This window comes from Homarus americanus, unplaced genomic scaffold (assembly GCF_018991925.1).
Source record: "Homarus americanus isolate GMGI-L3 unplaced genomic scaffold, GMGI_Hamer_2.0 scaffold37991, whole genome shotgun sequence".
NCBI lineage: Eukaryota > Metazoa > Arthropoda > Malacostraca > Decapoda > Nephropidae > Homarus > Homarus americanus.
In genome coordinates, this window is record NW_024733625.1 from 87,279 (window position 1) to 93,278 (window position 6,000).

The window sequence follows — 6,000 nt, forward strand, 5'->3', positions numbered from 1 at the left end:
TGGGAGTGTGTTGGTGCGTGTGGGGTGTGTTGGTGCGTGTGGGGTGTGTTGGTGCAGTGGGGAATGTGTTGTTGGTGCGTGTGGGAATGTGTTGGTGCGTGTGGGAGTGTGTTGGTGCGTGTGGGAATGTGTTGGTGCGTGTGGGAGTGTGTGTTGGTGCATGTGGGATATGTTGGTGCGTGTGGGAATGTGTTGGTGCGTGTGGGGTGTGTTGGTGCGTGTGGGGTGTGTTGGTGCGTGTGGGAGTGCGTTGGTGCGTGTGGGAGTGTGTTGGTGCGTGTGGGGAGTGTGTTGGTGCGTGGGAATGTTTTGGGCGTGTGGGAGTGTGTTGGTGCGTGTGGATGTGTTGGTGCGTGTGGTGTGTTGGGGTGCTATGGAGTTGTTGGTGCGTGTGGGAATGTGTTGGTGCGTGTGGGAGTGTGTTGGTGCGTGTGGGAGTGTGTTGGTGCGTGTGGTGTGTTGGTGCGTGTGGGAGTGTGTTGGTGCATGTGGGAGTGTGTTGGTGCGTGTGGGGAGTGTGTTGGGTGCGTGTGGGATGTGTTGGTGCGTGTGGGAATGGTTTGGTGCGTGTGGGAGTGTGTTGGTGCGTGTGGGATGGTGTTGGTGCGTGTGGGGTGTGTTGGTGCGTGTGGGATGTGTTGGTGCGTGTGGGAGTGTGTTGGTGCGTGTGGGAATGTGTTGGTGCATGTGGGAGTGTGTTGGTGCGTGTGGGAGTGTGTTGGTGCGTGTGGGGTGTGTTGGTGCGTGTGAGGTGTGTTGGTGCGTGTGGGAATTGTTGGTGCTGTGGGAGTGTGTTGGTGCGTGTGGGAGTGTGTTGGTGCGTGTGGGAATGTGTTGGTGCTGTGGGGAGTGTGTTGGTGCGTGTGGGAGTGTTTTGGTGCGTGTGGGGTGTGTGTTGCGTGTTGGAATGTGTTGGTGCGTGTGGAGTGTGTTGGTGAGTGTGGGAGTGTGTTGGTGCGTGGGAGTGTGTGGGCTTGGAATGTGTTGGTGCGTGTGGAGGTGTGTTGGTGCGTGTGGGAGTGTGTTGGTGCGTATGGGGAGTGTGTTGGTGCTGTGGGAGTGTGTTGGTGCGTGTGGGAATGTGTTGGTGCGTGTGGGGAGTGTGTTGGTGCGTGTGGAAATGTGTTGGTGCGTGTGGGAGTTTGTTGGTGCATGTGGGAGTGTGTTGGTACGTGTGGGAATGTGTTGGTGCGTGGGGGAGTGTGTTGGTGCGTGTGGGGAGTGTGTTGGTGCGTGTGGGATGTGTTGGTGCGTGTGGGAGTGTGTTCGTGCAAGTGGGAATGTGTTGGTGCGTGTGGGAATGTGTTGGTGCGTGTGGGAGTGTGTTGGTGCGTGTGGGACTGTGTTGGTGCGTGTGGGAGTGTGTTGGTGCATATGGGAATATGTTGGTGCGTGTGGGAATGTGTTGGTGCGTGTCGGGTGTGTTGGTGCGTGTGGGAGGTGTGTTGGTGCGTGTGGGGTGCGTTGGTGCGTGTGGGGTTTGTTGGTGCGTGTGGGAGTGTGTTGGTGCGTGTGGAATGTTTTGGTCCTTGTGGGAGTGTGTTGGTGCGTGTGGGACTGTGTTGGTGCGTGTGGGAGTGTGTTGGTGCATATGGAAATATGTTGGTGCGTGGGGAATGTGTTGGTGCGTGTGGGAGTGTGTTGGTGCGTGTGGGGAGTGTGTTGGTGCGTGTGGTGTGTGTTGGTGCGCGTGGGGTGTGTTGGTGCATGTGGGTGTGTTGGTGCGTGGGGAGTGTGTTGGTGCGTGTGGGAATGTGTTGGTGTGTGTGTGGTTTGGGTGCGTGTGGTGTGTTGGTGCGTGTGGTGTGTTGGTGCGTGGGAAGTGTGTTAGTGCGTGTGGGGTGTGTTGGTGTGTGTCGCAATGTGTTGGTGCGTGTGGGAGTGTGTTGGTGCGTGTGGGAGTGAGTTGGTGCGTGTCGGACTGTGTTCGTGCGTGTGGGAGTGTGTTGTTGCATGTGGGAGTGTGTTGGTGCGTGTGGGAGTGTGTTGGTGCGTGTGGGAGTGTGTTGGTGCATGTGGGAATGTGTTGGTGCATTTGGGAGTGTGTTGGTGCATATGGGACTGTGTTGCTGTGCGTGGGAGTGTGCTGGTGTGCGTGGGAGTGTGTTGGGGCATGTGGAAGTGTGTTGGTGCTTGTGGGAGTGTGTTGGTGCGTGTGGGAGTGTGTTGATGCATGTGGGAGTGTGTTGGTGCGTGTGGGAGTGTAGTTTTGCGCAGTGAAAACGACAATGTTACCCATAAGCATGACTGCCCGTTAGGAACACTGAATACAGCACGCTTAAAAAATATGAAATAAAATAAAAAAATCGACGCACAAGGGAACACTGTCCTCGACCGCCTTCACTTCCCCCAACTTGTAAAGCCAGGCAGTCATTTACAGTTAGGGAGACTTGGGACTACAAAACTGAAGTGGAAGAAAATGTCCAGGGCTGTTCACCAGACGCTCCTGTATTACCGTATTTTAAACCATTTTTTTTTTATGAAATTCTTCTTATATAATTGATGCATTTAACAGGAACTGATCACTATTTTACACCACACTTCCCTCTCGTGTGTATACAATCCTTCAGTTGTGTCAAGAGAAGCGTATACTAGATTGAATAAACATACCCCCAAAAATACAAATGAAATTAAATACTGAAACACAAGCTGGGAGACACTATCATTCTGTACTTGTCATTAATTCCATATTCATATTAAATTATTCACGTATCCATTCATTATTACATTCATTTGTTAATTGGTTCACGTAAATGTAAAAAAAAAGAAAAGAAAAAACAATAATGACATGAAATTTTAAATAAGAGTTCATATGTAAATTGTTCTAAAAAGGAGGTAAGGGTAAGGTGGGGGAGGGAAGGAGGGGGGAAGTTGTGAAATATTTTAGGACCTGGGAGGGAGAAGGGACGGGAGGGATGGGAGGAAGTTGATAAATATTTTAGGCCCTGGAAAGGGAGGAGGGAGGGAGGAGGGGAGGAGGGCAGGATCAAATAACATCAATTCTATATTTCTTGTATGTAATGCGTCTCTCTTGCCTATGTAAATATTACGAAGACTTTATCAAAATCAAGATTAACGTAATATACAATTCACTTTATATGAATTCTCTTTAAATGTACGGACACTTACACACACACACACACACACACACACACACGTCAATCAATCAATCAAACAATCACTCTTACACTATGCTACCCCTACTGTAGGTACGACACACCCCATGTTGTCTATACAGTACAACCTGTGACACCTGTCCAGGCCCTAACACACATATCTATGACGTGTAAAATTGTATTTGAAGTAAAAACACTGTTGGATATTTATATATATATATATATATATATATATATATATATATATATATATACATATATATATATATATATATATATATATATATATATATATATATATATATATATATATATATATATATATATGAAAGGATTTTAGCCTTTTAAAAACAACGATCAACAAACACAGGTACCCTTCTGTGTTTGTTGATCGTTATTTAAAATTCTACACTTAGAATATATATATATATATATATATATATATATATATATATATATATATATATATATATATATATATATATATATATATATATATATATATATATATATGCTGATAACCACAAGGAAAGAAAAAAACACGAAGTTCCCAAGCGCTTTCGTGTAATTCATCTTCAGGGGTGAGTAGGGTCATTACCTAATACCTGACCATTGTGGACCTGATCTCACCCTCCTCTGTATATATACACCTTGTTTTGTACTTCCCCTTAGTCTGTACTCGCCCCTGAAGATGTGAATTACACGAAAGCGCTTGGGAACTTCGTGTTTTCTTCTTTCCTTGTGGTTATCAGCATATACCTGGATCACGCGCAACTACAGTGATTTACTTGCGCATATATATATATATATATATATATATATATATATATATATATATATATATATATATATATATATATATATATATATATATATATATATATATATATATATATATATATATATATATATGTACTCTATGTGTGTATAAATGGTACATACTGTACATACAGCATTTCGTTATATAAACTATGTACCTGTGTCTGTGTTTTTCTAGTGTAAAATAATTTCTTTCCAATAATGCAAAATTATAATTCACTACAGTTCCTCACCAGAACAACATCACCATCACAGCTACTCACCAGGATAGAGGGTCACCGCCAGTGCCGACACAGCAGCATCAGCAGACACCAACACAACAGGCGGGCGTTGCTGTGGAGAGCGGGAGAGGAGGCAGTGTGGACAGCAGCTGACTCCTCACCTAGGAAAGGAGAGAGAAGAAGTGCCGTGAGCAATAGATTTTAAATGTCACCAAAATAGGCGGCGAATTTATCCATTTACACTAGCTCTCATCGCTAACCATGCACAAGTGGGACTCATCATTAGCCACGTGAACCGAAACTTACCATTAACCATGTGCACCAAGACTCAAAGAGGGGCGCACACACACACACACACACACACACACAAACACACATAAATTTTGGAGCATTATAAATTATATATCAAAATGTCTATATAGTTTGTAACGTTTAGTATTATTGTCATGTTACCTTGTTACCTTGTTATTAATATACCTGGTATGTCTCTTGTCCTTCTCCTTACCCATGTAAACAAAGAAGGTAATTTACTCAGTGTTAGTAGACCGGGAAACTACCACTCAAATCAGTCACCCTCTAATTGCTCAACAGTCAATCACCATACACAAGTGAGATGTAATTGCAGAGTACCTCAGAGAGGACAGGATACCTCTCGTCTTATATGGCACTGTAAGCAGGCTAGCAGACGCAGCAAATAGAATAATGACAAGTCTTATTGTACTAAAATACACGAGGCAAAAACAACAAGGCTTGATTGTACTAATTACTGAATTTCCGGAGACAACAACAACAATGACAAGATATTGAATTCACAGAAATTATATCATTGTATCTATACGCCTCATTGCCTTCTGAGTAACAAAGATGTACTCAATAAAAAAAAATCATCTAAAGTCTTGAGTCATTGTTCCTCTACTACGAGTTTTTTTCTTACTTATGGACCGTTCTTGTCTCAGTCCGTCTTTCTGGGTTCGTTTTGTCTTGTGTTTTTTTGTCATTGCTGTATATTGTCCTGACTTCAGTCTGAGGCCACAACAAAAGCACAGATCTATCAGGAAAACACAGAAATGCATTTGGATTATGAAGACACGTAACCAAACAGAGACTCACCGCGCGCGCGCGCGCGTGTGTGTGTGTGTGTGTGTGTGTGTGTGTGTGTGTGTGAAAATATAGTTATGTTATTGTAAAGCATAAATTAAAGAATCACGAGTAATTAAGAATATCAGGTCATTAATATACAGTGAGCCTTTTGTTGAGAGAAATTTGGTCTGGTGATCCTCATGTTACACTACACTCACCGTTCACCACATGCACCAGTACTCACCGTTCACCACATGCACCAGTACTCACCGATTCACCACGTACCAAAGGGTTGAACACATGCACCAGTACTCATCATTCACCACATGCACCAGTATTTACCATTTACCACATACACCGGTATTCACCATTTACCACATGCACCAGTACTCACCGTTCACCACGTGCACCAGGACTGAGGCGGCCTCGGCAAATTGGGGGCCACAAGTGTAGTTACCAGAATCAGTCTTCAGCGCCGGGGTGATGAAGAGCTTGGAGGTGGTCTTCGTCGGCGTCTTCTCTATCTCCACACTTACCCCGCCCCTATGTGAGAGAAAAAGACAGTGAGAACATAAGAACATAAGAATGGAGGAAACTGCAGCGGGCCTATTGAACCATACTGGGCAGTCCCATTTACACCCAACCCCTATTGCTCATATAACCACCCAACCTATGTTTGAAGCTATCCAGCGTATTCGAGTTAATGATGATATTTGGTAACTTGTTCCACTCATCCACTACTCTATTTCCAAACCAATGGTTAC

General features: G+C 44.6%; 1 long non-coding RNA gene across 1 annotated transcript in view; it reads right to left on the minus strand.

Moving 5' to 3' along the window:
- Positions 1–5,782, minus strand: part of LOC121869851 — a 30,740-nt gene extending 24,958 nt beyond the window's left edge. Inside the window, exons 1-2 of the long non-coding RNA XR_006089599.1 lie at positions 5,631–5,782; positions 4,199–4,317 (exon numbers count right to left, since the gene is read on the minus strand). This is a non-coding gene — a long non-coding RNA (uncharacterized LOC121869851). The remainder of the gene's footprint in view (positions 1–4,198; positions 4,318–5,630) is intronic.
- Positions 5,783–6,000: the final 218 nt, after the last annotated feature.